General features: G+C 45.5%; 1 pseudogene; it reads right to left on the bottom strand.

Moving 5' to 3' along the window:
- LOC112070750 (trafficking protein particle complex subunit 10-like) overlaps nt 1-7755 on the bottom strand; it is a 32154-nt pseudogene extending 24399 nt beyond the window's left edge.
- Nucleotides 7756-17162: the final 9407 nt, after the last annotated feature.

The following is a 17162-nucleotide window of genomic DNA, read 5'->3' as shown; positions in this document are numbered from 1 at the left end:
CTTCTACAACAAAAAAGGAACTGTGGCCATCTGGTACTCCTCTACTTGTACCCTCACTTAAGGTCACGAGTCGACCCTGCGACGGACTACTTCCTTTGGTGAAATACGATAGAGACAACGGGCCCTCCAGTACATCCATACATTGCTAGGGAAGTTCTCTCACTATTCCATCGATCTACCATCGAACATAAAAATCATTAAGTGTGCGTCGAGCGGAGGGCCAAGCCAGGATTTGAGCACACTGCGATTAGGAGGGGGGCAAGACAGAGAAAGCAAAGGAACGGAAAGCGAAGAGAAGGAAGGACACGAGGAAGGAAGGAAGGAAGGAAGAAGAGCAAGGACATATTAGTTTGGTATGAGTGATAATTCCTCCTAGCGGCAGACATATTACACAAAAAATACGTGGCCAATATTTATGGAAGAACACAGCCTGGTCATACTACACACAGCCACTTTTCCTTACCATTTTCGCTGCTCTTGTCCTCTTCTCTCTCAGCCCGTCATCTCCTCTACTCCCTTGCTCCTCTGTCCACTGCGCATGTAATCATACTGACTAATCCACCTTTCTGGATCAAATCCCTCATATCTGAAGGCTTACATGCCCCGACGGCCTCACTTACCCATAGGTAGGGGTAGCGAATGATAGAGAAGTTCAATTTGAGGTGAAAAATGTACCAGCGAAAACCAAGCCAAGGGGAAGGCAATAAGGAGCAGGTCAGCTGGTTAAGAATAGGGCCCTGAGCTGTCCGCTCCAGTTTCATGCGGATGCCGTCTGTGTGTGTGTGTGTGTGGCTGAACGACCAGGAAACAGGTGCCCCATGCGTGTGTTGTTGTGTGGGTAAAATTGCCTGTGTGTGTTGTGTGGTGTTACAGCAGTTTCAAATCCCCACAAGAATAATAAACAAAACTAAAATTTGAGCCAATGTGGGAACTTTTGTTAGTCCCCACGAGGTCAAATACTATTTCTAGGGGGTTTAGGGTTAAGGTTAGAGTTAGGGTTAGAATTAAATTAAGGGTTAGCAGCTGGGGTTAATTTTAGGGTTAGGTTTTGGGGTTAGGGTTAAAGGGTTAGGGAAAATAGGATTTTGAATGAGACTGAATTGTGTGTCCCCACAAGGTTAGCGGTACAAGAATGTGTGTGTGTGTGTGTGTGTTTACAGTAAAACGGGCACAGCACCACGTACACAGCAGTCTGTCCAGTAGATATGGAGGTAGGGGAAAGTGAGGAGGGCTTTGTTTCCCTCTTTAGGGAGGAGTTCCTCTTTGAACTGGACAAAGTTGGCCTCTAAATGGATCATCCTTGGTGCTCGTCCATACGACCTGAGATCAACGAAAAAAATATTATGATATAGACGTTCTATAAAGGAGTTTATATATTATAATGCTTATACACCGAGATGCTCTTATCTAGCATAGACCAGAAAGCCAACATTTAGTCGACAAAGTCATTCAGCAGTACCAACAACAACAAAAAAACTGTTTCGATTAGACCAATTACTTCCAGGCACATCTTGTCAGCACTCACCTCCTCCACTCCATTGGTTCCCTGGGAAGCTGCTGGGCCAATGGGGTGTAGAGAGAAGTGAACAAGGCCTGGTCCCCAGCACCTTGTGGAGAGAGGGGGGAGATTAGGGAAGAGGAGGGAGGAAAGGAAGGAAGGAGGAAAGAGAGTGAGGGAAGGAAGAGAGAGAATGAGGAGAACTGATACCCAATAAGCACCTGTCAACACGGGATTATATGTTCATTTAAAATAGCCAGTTGAACTTCAGGACTGGATTGAATAGCCCTGGCCTATGATCCAGCTACAGACTCAATAAGCCCTGCTGGCTATCACCCCTCTGCCCTGGGTTTTACCAGACACGTCCAACCTTCTTGTGTGCGTTAAAGATGATATGACAGGAGGTACCCTCCCCCCACCAGACTCCAGAGAACCAACCTTCCTTGTGTGGTTAAAGGTTGATATGACAGGAGGTACCCCATCCCCACCAGGACTCCCAGAACCAACCTAGTTCCGGTGTGGTTAAAGGTTGAATATGACAGGGGGTTACCCATCCCCCACCAGACCCCAGAACCAAACCTGTTCCTGTGTGGTTAAAAGTTGATATGACGGGTACCCCATCCCCCACCAGACTCCCAGAACCAACCTTTCCTTGTTGTGGTTAAAGGTTTGATATGACAGGGGGTTACCCCATCCCCCACCAGACTCCCCGACACCAACCTTCCTTGTGTGGTTAAGTTATGACAGGGGGTACCCCCATCCCCACCAGACTCCCAGAACCAACCTTCCTTGTGTGTTAAAGGTTGGTATGACAGAGGTACCCCATCCCCACCAGACTCCCAAACCAACCTTTCCTTGTGTGGTTAAAGGTTGATATGACAGGAGTACCCCATCTCCCCACCAGACTCCCAGAAACAACCTTTCCTTTGTGTGGTTAAAGGTTTGATATGTACAGGATTGGTACCCCATCCCCCACCAGACTCCCAGAACCAACTCTGTTCCTGTGTGGTTTAAAGGTTGATATGACAGGAGTGATAAACCCCCATTCCCCCCACCCAGACTCCCAGAACCAACTGTCTCGTGTGTGGTTAAAGGTGTGATATTGGACAGAGGTGTACCCATCCCCCACCAGGCTTCCACCAGAGAACAACCTGTTTCCTGTGTGGTTCAAACGGTTGATATGACAGGGAGTTACCCCATCCCCCAGACTCCAGAAAACAAATTCTGTGTCTCAGTACAGCATTCTGTTGTTACTTAGACAACAGCAAAGCAAAGCCCACTGCTGGGCATTCAGGACTAAGAAACAGAACATGGCTTGACATAATGAAGCTGTGGGAATATTCTAACACACTTGTGGTACACATGCACTGGGAGAATGTAGTACGTCCCTTGTGAGGCTTCTATTGCTGCTGTTTTGTGTGTCTGTCACAGGCAAACACCCATTGGACTTCAAATCTAATTGACCTTTCAATCATACAAATGCTGTAAGGCTGTGCTGCACCATAAAGCTGAGACTTTGCCCTTGTAAATAGGGCTGTTCAGAGACCAACGCTGTATAGCTCTGCTTTAGGGTGTCAACTCCTGTCTCGTCTGCGCTCTTAAACAGTACGTTGGAAGATTGCTACACTAGTCCCTTGGTAGTGGCGTCCTCCCAGAAGAACAGCGTCTAGATATGTCCCCGACAGAGACAGCCCTGGTATGGGTGCCCCCTAGAGAGAACAGCCCTGGTGAGTGGGTCCGCCGAGAGGAGAAGGCAGCGCCGACGGTGTCTGTCCCCCCAGAAGAAGTGAGAACATCCCTCTGCCACTTGGTTCGCTTTCCCAAGACGTGGGAACAACCCTGGTATAACTGGCCCCGCACAGAGAGAGAGAGCAAGCTCCCTGGTATGGTCTCTCCCCGCCAGAGGAACAGCCCTTGGTATGGTCCCACAAGAGAGAACAGGCCCTAGTATGCGCACCCCCAGAAAGAACAGGCATGGCCATGTGATGGACCCCACTAGAGAGAAGAGGGAACGGCTGGGATTATGGGGATGCCCCGAGAGAAGAGGGGCAGCCCTGTACTGGTGTCCCCCAGAGAGGAGAAGCGAGCCAGCTTGAGTATTGGTCCCGCAATGAGAAAGAGGGCCCATTAAGGGTAATTTGGTCCCCCCAGGGGAAGAACAGGGCGGCCTAGTATGGTCGGCGCCCGGACAGATGGAACAGCCCATGGTATCGGGGTACCCCCAGAGAGAACAGCCCTAGTTAAGTTTAAGGTACCCCAGAACGAACAGCCCGTGAGGTAATGGTGTCCCGCACAGAGGGGGGAAAAGCAGAGCCCTTGGTATGGCCCCCGCAGCAGGAGGAGAGACAACCCTTATGGATGCGCAGCCGAGAGAAGAGAACCGCCTTGAGTAATGTCGCCCCATGAGAGAGAAACGCCCTGGTAATGGTACCCACAGAGGAGAGAACAGCCCTGGTATGGGTCCCCCGCGAAGAGGATGAACAGCTCCGTAGGGATAATGAGTCCCGAACGAGAAGAGAGAACACCCCTGGTATGGGTCACCGACCAGATGAGAACAAGCCGCATGGTAGTGGAATCCGACACATCAGGAAGGGAGAAGCAGCACCGTGGTATTCTGGTGATCCCCCAAGGAAGAAAGACAGGAGCGCTTGGTAAGTGGGGCGCTCCCAGTGGAGAGGGAGAAGAAACAGCCCTAGTGAGGGTATGGGTCCCCCAGAGGAGAACAGCCCTGGTAGTCTTGAGGATCAGCCACCCTGAGAAGAGGGGGATGATACGAAAGACCCTGGTGAATGAGTGTCCACGAAGAGGGAACAGCCGCCTGGTATGTGGAGTCCGCCGCTCGACGAGAGAGAGAACAAGGGGAGCACCTGGGTGATGAGTCCCACAGGAGAGAACGAAAGCCGCTGTATGGGTCACCGGCCAGCCAGAGCGGGAGAAGCAAGACCCTGGTATGGGTCCCGCCAGAAACACCGTATGCCCCCAGAGAGACGAGCACCGTGGTGTGGTACCCCCAGAGAGGGAAAACATCCTGGAGGTATGGGTCCACAGCAGAGAACAGCCCTGGTGATGGTCCGCACAAAGAAGGAGAAGCAGCAGCCTGGTATTGGTACCCACACGAGAGAACAGCCCTTGGGTATGGTCCCCAAGAGAGAAACAAAAGCCCTGGTATGGTCCCACAGAGAGAGAACAGCCCTGGTATGGTCCCCCAGAGAGAACAGCCTGATGGTCCCCCCAGAGAGAGAACAGCCCTGGTATGTCCCCCCAGAGAGAACAGCCCTGGTATGTCCCCCGAGAGAACAGCCCTGATGAGCCCCAGAGAGAACAGCCCTGGTATGTCCCCACAGAGAGAACAGCCCTGGTATGTCCCCACAGAGAAAGAAAGCCCTGGTAGTGGTCCCCCAGAAGAGAACAGCCCCTGTATGGTCCCCCAAGAGAGAACAGGCCTGGTCTATTCGATCCGCGCCTTATGGAGAAACAGGCCCTGTATATGTTCCCCCCACTAACACAGCCCTAGTATATAGGGGTGCGGCCCCCACAACGAGGAACACACCCTCTATGTCCCAAAAACACCTTTAGTCCCCCCAAAGACAGCCCTTTATGACCCCCCCCAAGGCATGAACAGCCCTTTTGGGTCTCATTGGTCCCACAGATAATCACACGCCCTTAATATGGTCCCCCAGAGAAATACATAGCCTTATGTCCCCAGAGTAAGAACGATCCTTTTATTCCCACAATAAACAGCCCTTTTTAATGCGTCCTTCACCGCAAAATAGACACCATCCGCTTATTTCCCCCAGAGATAAACGACTCCCCTCTGTAAGTATGACCGCCCGATGAGAAATCATCCCTGGATGGTATTCCCCCGCAAAGAGACCACAGGCCCTTGACCCGCCAAAGACAACAGCCCTTGTCTGAATTCCCACATAGAGAACCACCGCATTTAGTAGCCAAAGATAAAACGCTTTCCACAATGAGAATAAAGACTGATCAATAACAGAACCCAATTTCTAAGATAAAATGTGCTAAGTGTATCGATCCATCACCCGACGTTCATAGCACCTATGAATTTTGATGTCACCGGACTTCCTCATCCATTCATCCCTCAAATMAAGWWTAGGAAACCTATAGGCTGCCAGTAGTATAGCTGACTAAACTCAATGATTTATGATGGAGARYTGCGGCGACTAGTGGCGGRGMACRAGAGCTCCGACGTCTTATAAAATTACGTTTTCTAATCAAGAACGACTGATTTTCAGCACCCAGAGAATAGCACGCAATTACACAAAACAATCAGTCGTTTTTTWATATTATTATTTTTTTCTACGCAATTTTATGTGACGTCGGAGCTCCACACTAGTCGCTGCACAATAAATTGCAGAGTTGAGTTTAAAATCGGGCTAATAGAAGTATGGTATATTAAGCCCATAGGCTACCAGCCCAGCCAGGTCACCTGTGATACAAATCAGTATTCGACGTACATCCATGTTAGATGGGCGTTGGGAGATTACGTGGCAACAGTGAGCGCTGTTACCTTAAAATAGGTTGCAGTTTTGCAAGGTCCTTACGGACGGGGATAGTGGATGGGAGTCTTTGTCCGGCGCCAAAAGTTGCATGTTTCGAATCCAGTGATAGAAAGTTGTTTTTTGAGATGTTTGTTTTAAGTCTATCCCAAAACCTTACGATTTCAGAGTTAATGCCTGAAACTTAACCTTAAACAGTTTGACATTTGATGTTTGGAACACCTTTGAGAAACATTTTTTAACCTAATTCTGACGTGACTGTGAGAGCTTGTTGACCGGTCAGGGTGGTCCAGTGACTGGCAGGCCGGAGCTGTCAAGACCACCAATAGGGTCAAACCTTTTTAAAATAACTTTTTGAGAAGCTCACTTGAAAGGCCAACAGAGGAGTTTCTCCCAACACACCACACACACACACACACACCACACACACACACACACACACACACACACACACACACACACACACACAACACACACACACACCACACACAACAAATATACCTCAGATTAAAAAGTTGCAAATGAGAACTTTCTCCAACGTAGCCTACCTGGTTTAAATAAAGGTGAAAAAAAAAAAAAAAAAAAAGTAAATGTAATTGAAAAAATTAAAAGTATAAATCATTTCAAATTGCTTTGAATGCAAACCCGACGCCACGATTTTCTAGTTTGTTTTTTAAAAACGTATTTACGGATAACCAGGGGCACGCTTCAACACTTCCATATAATTTACAAACGAAGCATTTGTGTTTAGTGAGTCCGCCAGATTAGAGGCAGTAGAGATGACCAGGGATGTACGTGGACCATTTTTCTGTCCTGCTAAGCATTCAAAAATTTAACAAGTACTTTTGGGTGACAGGGAAAATGTATGGAGTAAAAAGTACAMTATTTTCTTTAGGAATGTAGTGACGTAAAAGTACAAGTTGTGAAACATATAAATAGTAAAGTACAGATACAAAAAAAAACGACTTAAGTACTACTTTAAAGTATTTTTACACCACTGCTCACACTGTAGCCACTGTCTGTATATAGCCTAAAGACTTAGCCCCCGGCTAAGCTAGGTGTTATGTATCCAGTCTGAAGCAGGTGCAGTTTTGCATGATGACAGCAGGTTGATGAAACTGCATCACGAGCTGTGGCGTAAGGAGGACAGCAAATATTATCTGTCTACAMTAGCTGATATAGTAGCGTAGTCTAATGCATATCTCATCATAAAATGATAAGGAAAGAAACGGTGATATGMTTCAAGTAACGTTTTCAATTTGTCAAGCGGCGACGGTCACTGTCCTGCAAGAAATGGTGCTGACGTTACAAAGCCAGKCCATTCTTTTAAGGCCACTGATATGCGGCCGCAACTAGCTGCCTTGCCTGAGCTCAGTGTCAAACTCACAAACCTCGCTACAAACAGCTGTCCGGCTGAATAAAACGACTGCAACATCATCCCACCAACAAAACACTCACATGTCACAATCGGCTTGTTCTCCATTGTGTATATAATGGGCTTCTCCTCTTGAGGCTCCATCATGGATTCTGATAGTCAGTGGTAGCCCCCCATGTCATGTAAAAATCCGGTTTGTTTTTAGTAAATGCTTATGCATGCAAACAGTCGTGGGGTGTAATCATTAGTCCAAACAGTTGCAAACAGTTGCGTTTAGCAACGAAAACGTTAGTTTGAATTGGACAAACTCAGATAGGTCCCTCCCCATTTAGTTCCGTTTTCTTCCGTTTAAAAAACGTMTTGCAACAGAATCTTAATGAATACGCCACTGATGTATGGCTGGGGCTGCGTCCACTGGCCGTGTCCCGTTACACTTCCTGGAACACACCTTCACTCTACTACGTAGGCTATGCGCAATTTAAAGGGAACGCGGAAATAGAATGCTGCAGCAGCTGATGGCTCCTCTGGATGGCTCACTAAGTGAAAATGTATAAATGCCTAACAGAATCCTTTCTCATGCGGTGTTCCCAACTGGAAACATTCAATCAATAAAATGTACCTTTTAAATAGATTTGTTCAAATATATGGAGGTTTGATTGCAATGACTATTCGGAATGACTATTTTAAATTACTGTAGTAGCATTGATGTAAAGTTATAATTGACTGGTAGGTGGCAGGTAGCCTAGCGGTTAAGCGTGAACACTGAAAGGTCACTGGTTCAAATCCCAGAGCTGGCAAYGTGGAAAAATCTGCCGCTCTGCCCTTGAGCAAGGCAAATTAACCCTCAATGACTACTGGTCCCTGGATGTTGATTATGGCAGCACCCCACAACTCTCTGATTCAGAGGGGTTGGGTTAAATGTGTTAGACACATTTCAGTTGAATGCTTTCAGTTGTGGAACTGACTAGGTATCCCCCCTTTGCTATGTCTGTCGATTCATGTATAATAGAATGTATTACCGGAGTGCAAAGTCTAGGACAAAAAGGCTTCTCAACAGTTTTTACCCCCAAGCCATAAGACTCCTGAACAGGTAATCAAATGGCTACCCGGACTACTAGCGAGTCCGAGTACCCAGACTCGCTACTGTTTTTCACTGTCTTTTCACTGTTGTTTTTATTTCTTACTTACCTATTGTTCACCTAATACCTTTTTTGCACTATTGGTTAGAGCCTGTAAGTAAGCATTTCACTGTAAGGTCTACAACTGTTGTATTCTGCGCACGTGACAAATAAACTTTGATTTATTACTATCTCTATTTATTACTAACGTGTATTACTATCTGCTCCCCTATCAAGGTAAAATGGCTATGTCGGCATGGTACGTTGGTAAGCACTATCCTGTCAAGGTTGGTGCAGAAAAAGAATAGCTTCTTGTGGTTTTACAATGCATTTTGGAAAGTATTCAGACACCTTGACTTTTTCCACATTTTGTTACGTTACAGCCTTATTCTAAAATTGATTAAATCATTTTCCCCCCCCCTCATCAATCTACACACGAATGCCCACAATGAAAGTGAAAACAGGTTTTTAGACATTTTTGCAAATGTATTAATAATAAAATCCAGAGACTCAAAATTGAGCTCAGGTACAGTACATCCTGTTTCCACTGATCGTCCTTGAGATGTTTCTACAACTTGATTTGAGTCCACCTGTGGTAGATTCAATTGATTGGACATGATTTGGAAAGGCAGACACCTGTCTATATAAGGTCCCACAGTTGACAGTGCATGACAGAGTCATGAGCCACGAGGTCAAAGGAATTGTCCGTAGAGCTCCGAGACAGGATTGTGTCGAGGCACAGATCTGGGGAAGGYTACTAAAACATTTCTGCAGCATTGAAGGTCACCAAGAACACAGTGGCCTCCATCATTCTTAAATGGAAGAAGTTTGGATGAGGTAGGATTAGCCAGTCTGGTCCCACGATGGAGGCAAACACCAGCATGGTGATCAGCAGGTCTGCCATCAGAAACAGGTAGTCATGTCGCCCACAGTGGTGAAGATATGCACAGAGAACCAGAAGAAGTAGAAGTACTGGTACCTCAACGAGGCGAATACAAGGTTGGGGTCGATCCAGCGTTCGGACCCGAAGCCGATGTACAGACAAGCCTTCCAGCACGAATGTGTGTAGAGCATAAGCTTGGAGAGATGAGACCAGGGGTGAGGGTCAACCCCTGGTGAGGGTCAACCCCTGGTTAGGGTCAACCCCTGGTGAGGGTCAACCCCTGGTGAGGGTCAACCTGGTTAGGGTCAAACCTGGTGAGGGTCAACACCTGGTGAGGGTCAACCCTGGTGAGGGTCAACACCTGGTGAGGTCAACCCCTGGTGAGGCGTCAACCCTGGTGAGCGCAACCCCGGGTGAGGTCAACCCCTGGTGAGGGTCAACACCTTGTGAGGGCAACGCTTCTGTGCACCTCCCACCAAACGTGGCCATGGACTGAATGGAGACCAGAACCTCCTACTCTGACAGTGGGTTTTGAGCAGAGGCGGCGCCTCCACTTGACAACACTTTGCTCCAATGCTTCGCTTCGCTTGAAATTTGAATATAGCTAAACCTTTTCTACCACTCCTGTAGCAGTGGTCGTACCGCTCAGCTTCCCACAATCCCCCTCACATTTCTCTGGAATGGAGGTGGAACTTCTCCTGCCGTATCCGCTGTAGCACCTGCCTCAACAGGAAGCGTGCTCCAGGAAACCAGCAGGGGGAAGTACAACACAGATACAGTCTTACAGTAGTTCCTATCCAGAGAAATATAAATATAACGTTTCATTACTAAGCCTTGGAGTCATCATAAAAGAAAAGCCGACTCTCTCTCCCTCCTCTTGCAGAATTCAGTCATTGGCTCTCCACAAAAAATAAATTAATATTTTCACGTGTTTTTAAATGCATTAACGAGCACAAAGGATTATTTCCAACCCACCACACACACGCACGCACGCACGCACGCACGCACGCACGCACGCACGCACGCACGCACGCACACACACACACACACACACACACACACACACACACACAGGGTTCCATATGTTAAAAAAATCTAAATTTGATGATGGTACCAGCCATATACAGTGTTAAACAAAAATATACAGTGCCTTCAGAAAGTATTCACACCCCTTGACTTGTTCCACATTTTCTTGTGGTGTTAAAGCCTGTGTCACTGATCTACACACAATACCCCACAATTTGAAAGTGGAATTTTGTTTTTAGAACTTTTTACAAATTATTTAAAAAATGAAGTGTTTTGAGTCAATATGTATTCAACCCTTTTGTTATGTCAAGCCTAAATAACATCAGSAGTAAAAAGTTGATTAACAAGTCACATAATAAGTTGCATGGACTCACTCTGTATGCAATAAAAGTGTTTAACATGATTTGTGAATGATTATCTCATCTCTGTATCCCAAACATACAATTATCTGTGACATAATTGGTCAGAGAAGTAGCCGAGTGCCACGTAGGATTCATCTATTGCCGGGAATCATGGCTCATAAATGTTCAGAGAAGTAGTTGGTGAACCAGGCGAGGCAGTCATTTGAGAAACCAAGGGCTATTGAGTCTGCCGATGAGGATGTGGTGATTGACAGAGTCGAAAGCCTTGGCCAGGTCGATGAATACMGCTGCACAGTATTGTTTCTTATCGATGGCGGTTATGATATCGTTTAGGACCTTGAGCGTGGCTGACGTGCACCCATGACCAGCTCGGAAACCAGATTGTATAGCGGAGAAGGTGCGGTGGGATTAATGGTCTGTGATCTGTTGGTGACTTGGCTTTCGAAGACCTTAGAAGGCAGGGTAGGATAGATATAGGTCTGTAGCAGTTTGGATCAAGAGTGTCCTTCCCTTTGAAGAGGGGATGACGCAGCTGCTTTCCAATCTTTGGGAATCTCAGACGACACGAAAGAGAGGTTGAACAGGCTAGTAATAGGGTTGAACAATTTCGGCAGATTTTTGAAAGAAAGGGTCAGATTGTCTAGCCGGCTGATTTGTAGGGGTCCAGATTTTGCAGCTCTTTCAGAACATAAGCTGACTGGATTGTGGGAGAAGGAGAAATGGGGAAGGCTTGGGCGAGTTGCTGTGGGGGTGCAGTACTGTTGACCGGGGTAGGGGTAGCCAGGTGGAAAGCATGGCTAGCGTAGAAAAATGCTATTGAAATTCTCCAATTATAGTGGATTTATCGGTGGTGAGGAGTTTCCTATCCTCAGTGTAGTGGGCAGCTGGGAGGAGGTGCTCTTATTTCCATGGATTTTACCGTGTCCCAGAAAATTTTGAGTTTGTGTTGCAGGAAGCAAATTTCTGCTTGAAAAGCTAGCTTGGCTTTTCTAACTGCCTGTGTTATTGGTAGGTAAAGGCTATCAGAATGGTCGTCTATTACGTTCAGAACAGAGTGTAAAAGGAGCAGGTTTCTGGGCGCGATAGAATAGATTCAAGGCATAACGTACAGACAAAGGTATGGTGGGATGTGAATACAGTGGAGGTAAAACCTAGCATTGGTAATGATGAGAGATATGTGGAAGGGGGACTAAATGGTTGGTTAAGGCATATTGAGCAGGGCTAGAGGCTCTACAGTGAAATAAGACAAAAATCACTAACCAGGACAGTAATGGACAAGGATTTATGAAGACAACACCATTCTGTATACCTCTGGCCTTCTTTGGACATTGTGTTAACCAACCTCCTGATAGAACCTCCACTCCTAGACGAGCTTCATGCCATACAACTCTCCTTCCGTGGCCTCCAACTGCTCTAAATGCAAGTAAAACTAAATGCATGCTCTTCAACCGATCGTGCCCACACCTGCCGCCGTCCAGCATCACTACTCTGGACGGTTCTGACTTAGAATATGTGGACAACTACAAATACTAGGTGTTGGTTAGACTATAAACTCTTCTTCCAGACTCACATTAAACATCTCCAATCCAAAATTAAATCTAGAATCGGCTTCCTATTTTGCAACAAAGATCTTCACCCATGCTGCCACCCCAACAACATATCTCGTAAAACTGACAATCCTACCAATCCTCGACTTTGGCGTGTCATTTAAAATAGCCTCCAACACTCTACTCAAAAATTGGATGCAGTCTATCACAAGTGCCATCCGTTTTGTCACAAAGCCCCATATACTACCCCACTGCGACCTGTACGCTCTCGTTGGCTGGCCTCGTTCATACTCGGCGCAAACCCAGTAGCTCCAGTCATCTACAAGTCTTGCTAGGTAAAGCCCTGCCTTATCTCAGCTCACTCACTGGTCACCCCCAAAGCCAATTCTTCCTTTGGCACCTCTCCTTCAGTTCTCTGCTGCAAATGACTGGAACGAACTGCAAAATCACTAAAGCTGGAGACTCTTATCTCCCTCACTAGCTTAAGCACCAGCTGTCAGAGCAGCTCACAGATACTGCCCTGTACAATAGCCCATCTGTAAATAGCCCATCAAATACCTCATCTCCATACTGTATTTATTTACTTATCTTGCTCCTTTGCACCCCAGTACTCTTACTGCACATTCACATGTGCATATGTATGTGTATGTGTAACGGATGTGAAATGGTAGCTAGTTAGCGGTGGTGCGGCTAGCAGCCTTCAGTCGGTTACGTCACTTGCTCTGAAACCTAGAAGTAGTGGTTCCCCTTGCTCTGCAAGGGCCGTGGTTTGTGGAGCGATGGGTAACGACACTTCGTGGGGGACTGTTGTTGATGTGTGCAGATGGTCCCTGGTTCGCGAGGGGACGGACTAAAGTTAAACTGTTACATATGTATGTATATACATACATATATATATTCTCTGCACATCTACCATTCCAGTGTTCAATTGCTATATTGTAATTACTTTAACACCATGGCCTAATTATTGCCTTACCTCCCTTATCCTACCTCATTTGCACACACTGTATATAGACTTTTTCTACTGTACTATTGACTGTATATTTGTTTATTCCATGTGTAACTCTGTGTTGTTGTATGTGTCGAACTGCTTTGCTTTATCTTGGCCAGGTCGCAGTTGCAAATGAGAARTTGTTCTCAACTAGCRGACCTGYTTAAATAAAGGTYAACATCTTAAAACACACRTGTTGATCATGCTGGTCTGTCTCCATGGAGGGGAGCAGGTGACTCTCCAACCAGACAGCAGACTCCAGGGACCAACTAGTGCTGTCCTGCAGCAAATACTTAGTTCATTTGATGGGGCATAAACTATAAACCAATCAAGTTGTAGCCAATGGTTGTGTTAATTGAGCTAAATTATAATGAAACGGCAGGGAGCAGGTCTCGAACCCTCGGCCTTCTAGCCTGAAGTCCAGGGAGCTATCGCCTGTGCCGTAAATGCAAGCTCAAGCGGCAGAGTAGATATCCGCGCTTATAAACCCAGGGTCGTTAAAGTATACTCTGCAGTCCTCCTCTGTGTAACCCTCACTCACCCACACAATCTGACACATTTATACGGATCTATGCAGCTCCAACATGACTATTATGCGTTAGGAAAATGTATTTTGTCCCGCACACAACATGCCTGACAGGTTATAAATGTGCACGAGTGCCTTTCAGATAGGACGRTCCCCTTTCAAGGGCGGCGGGGAAAGCGTACCGGGAGTAGCGGCAAATCTGTGGTAGCGGTTTTTTAAAAACGTCATAGCGTCCCTTGCGTGTGGGTGTGTGACCACTGATGTATGTATGTGTGACAGAGGAAGATGGCAGCGAAAAGAGAGAATGATTGTGAAATCATAAAATGGTTTGTTATTGTCTAAAAGAGTAATCTATGCGACAAAGTATAATTTTTTTTTAGGCGATCTTGTTTGCGTTCGTGGGTAGTTTTTTTGTAATATTGGCTCCATTTTTACAGTACACCCTGATTGACTGACAGTGGATTTGCCCGTATAGCCACCGTTAGCATTTTGGCTAGCTAGCAAGCTAAGTTGTTTCTTGGAAATCACTGCTCCACAGRAGCTTGCCATTTTCGGAGGGTGAAAGTGCTGCAAACCTACCCGTGAGTATTTGACTGTTCAACTGAAATACTTTGACTTTGCCATTTTCCTTGCTAACGTTATTTAGCTATTTGCATTCAGCTAAGTCTGCAAGTATCAGATTTGTTTCTAACGTTAAATCGCTGAAGGAGACATCGCTATATTAGCTAGGTAGCTAGCTTGTTTTTTTGAAATGCACTGCGCTGACACACAGCAGCACTTAGCTGGCTTGCTACAGTACGTGGGAATGCAGTAGCTACGTGATATGTTATGCAAACGAGCAGTAGYCATGCACATCAACTGTTTATATTAACGTTAGGCGTTTATTTACTTGGCTATCTATCCAGCACATTTTCCAAATTGTTGTAATTGTTAACATTGGTAATGCTGAAACTAGCTAGCTTGTTGTTGAATAATCAGAAATTATAAACGATTAACGTTAACGTTACTCAACAATGCCATGGTATAATTCAGCCTGATCTRATAGACTAGKCGTAACATAGTAAACTTAAATCTGGGATTCTGAAATGTAGTATTATGTTATGTTTGGTATGGTTACATAAGACAGAAGTTGACTTAAGTCAAAAACTAAAGGAGGGTGGATTGGTGGTTGAACGTCTATCAACCCAAAAGTTGTGTGTTCGAATCTCATTAGACAGCTTCAGCATTTGAACACATTTTAAAATAAGTAACCTTTTGTACATTTTGCAAAACATCATACAAATTGTAATTCGTAACATATCATATGAAATGGATGATGGATATTCCCAAATTAATACATGCCGTACAAAAAGTAACATCATACTAAATGGAGTGTCCTGTCTTTATGTAAGGAATAATTAAGGAATAAGGCACAAGGTGTGTGGTATATGGCATATTTAACACGGCTAAGGGCTGTTCTTAAGCGCGACGCAACACGGAGTTCCTGGATACAGCCCTTAGCCGTGGTATATTGGTCACATACCACAAACCCGAGGTGCCTAATTGATATTATACACTGGTTACCAATGTCATTAGAACAATAAAAGTTACTTTTTTTTGTCATGCCCGTGGTATACCATGGTCTCGAACCATCCACTCTTTGGTGCGGCTGGTAGCCTAGTGGTTAGAGTGTTGGGCCAGTAAACGTAAGGTTGCTGGATCGAATCCCCGAGCTGACAAGGTAGAATTCTCCCCAGAAGGCTGTCATTGTAAATAGGAATTTGTTCTTATGTAACTTGCCTAGTTAAATAAAGGTTCAATTAAAACAATTATGTGCGACAATTAAGGGGTTATAAGTTCTATGGAAAATAATGGAAGGTGTGCGGAGTAGCGATAACCTTTCACAGACTTACATCAGTTTCCAGAGATAGACTTACGTGGAGTCCCAAGTTCATTATGTCCCAGTTATAATTTAACATATTTGCCTCTAGAAATGTGTTAAACATTCACTGAAGTCGCTAGCAAGTTTGCTAAATTGCTACAGAATCTGTCTCTGACTATAATTCCTCAGCAACGTCAAGTTGGTCTTGAGAACATGGCTGAGCTTTCCAGGTCAGGAGGTTTTTGAGATGGACTTGACATGCTTCACTCAATAATGTATCATGCGGGCACATGTCCGTGGCCAGGCCAGCGGCAAGGGAGAGAGAGGGAGACCTTTTCTTACACGGTGTGCACACCTTTTGACCAGAATTTGTGGGCCCTGTTCAAAAGTAGTTCAATTTAGGGTTCCAATTCAGACGCAGATACAGTGTTCAGTAAACATGACTGTGGTCAGTTAGCTCTCTTGGAAAATATTTTTCCTACTCTACTTCTATCCTCTACGTTCCATCCTCTACATTCCATCCTCTACGTTCCATCCTCTACGTTCCATCTCTACGTTCTATCCTCTACGTTCTATCCTCTACGTTCTATTCTACGTTCTCCTCTCTACGTTCTATCCTCTACGTTCTATCCTCTACGTCTATCCTCTACGTTCATCCATCTCTAGTTATCCTCTCTCGTTTATTCCTATTCCTTTAGTTCTATCCATCCTCTCGTTCCATCCATCCTCTACGTTCCATCTATCCTCTACGTTCTATCTACTTCTTAGTTCATCCATCTCTACGTTCTATCATCTCTACGTTCTATCATCCGTACGTTCTATCTCTTAGTCTCTATCTCTTCTTCTTACCTATCTCTCGTTCTATCCATCCTCTACGTTCCTCTCTACGTTCCATCTCTAACGTTCTATCCTCTACGTTCTATCCTCTACGTTCTATCTCTACGTTCTATCCTCTACGTTCTATCTCTCTACGTTCTATCCTCTACGTTCTATCCTCTACGTTCTATCCTCTACGTTCTATCTCTTACGTTCTATCCTCTAGTTCTATCCTACGTTCTATCCTCTACGTTCAATCCATCCTCTACGTTCCATCCATCTCTTACTTTTCATCCTTACGTTCTATCCATCTCTACGTCTATCCATCCTCTCGTTCATCTCTCTACGTTCCATCATGCCTCAACGTTCTATCTATCCTCTACGTTCTATCTATCCTCTACGTTCTATCTATCTCTAGTTTATCCATCCTCTAGTTCTATCCATCCTCTACGTTCTATCCATCCTCTACGTTTATATATCCTCTACGTTCTATCTATTCTAGTTCTTCTATCCTCTACGTTCTATTTCTCTAGTCTATTCTATCCTCTATACGTTCTATGTATCCTCTACGTTTATTATCCTCTACGTTCTATTATCTCTACTTCTATCCTCTATCTGGCCATCTTGGGAGGATAGGCG

The sequence above is a fragment of the Salvelinus sp. IW2-2015 genome, unplaced genomic scaffold (genome assembly GCF_002910315.2).
Source record: "Salvelinus sp. IW2-2015 unplaced genomic scaffold, ASM291031v2 Un_scaffold1415, whole genome shotgun sequence".
Classification (NCBI taxonomy): Eukaryota; Metazoa; Chordata; class Actinopteri; order Salmoniformes; family Salmonidae; genus Salvelinus; species Salvelinus sp. IW2-2015.
This window is presented reverse-complemented; position numbering and strand designations above follow the sequence as displayed.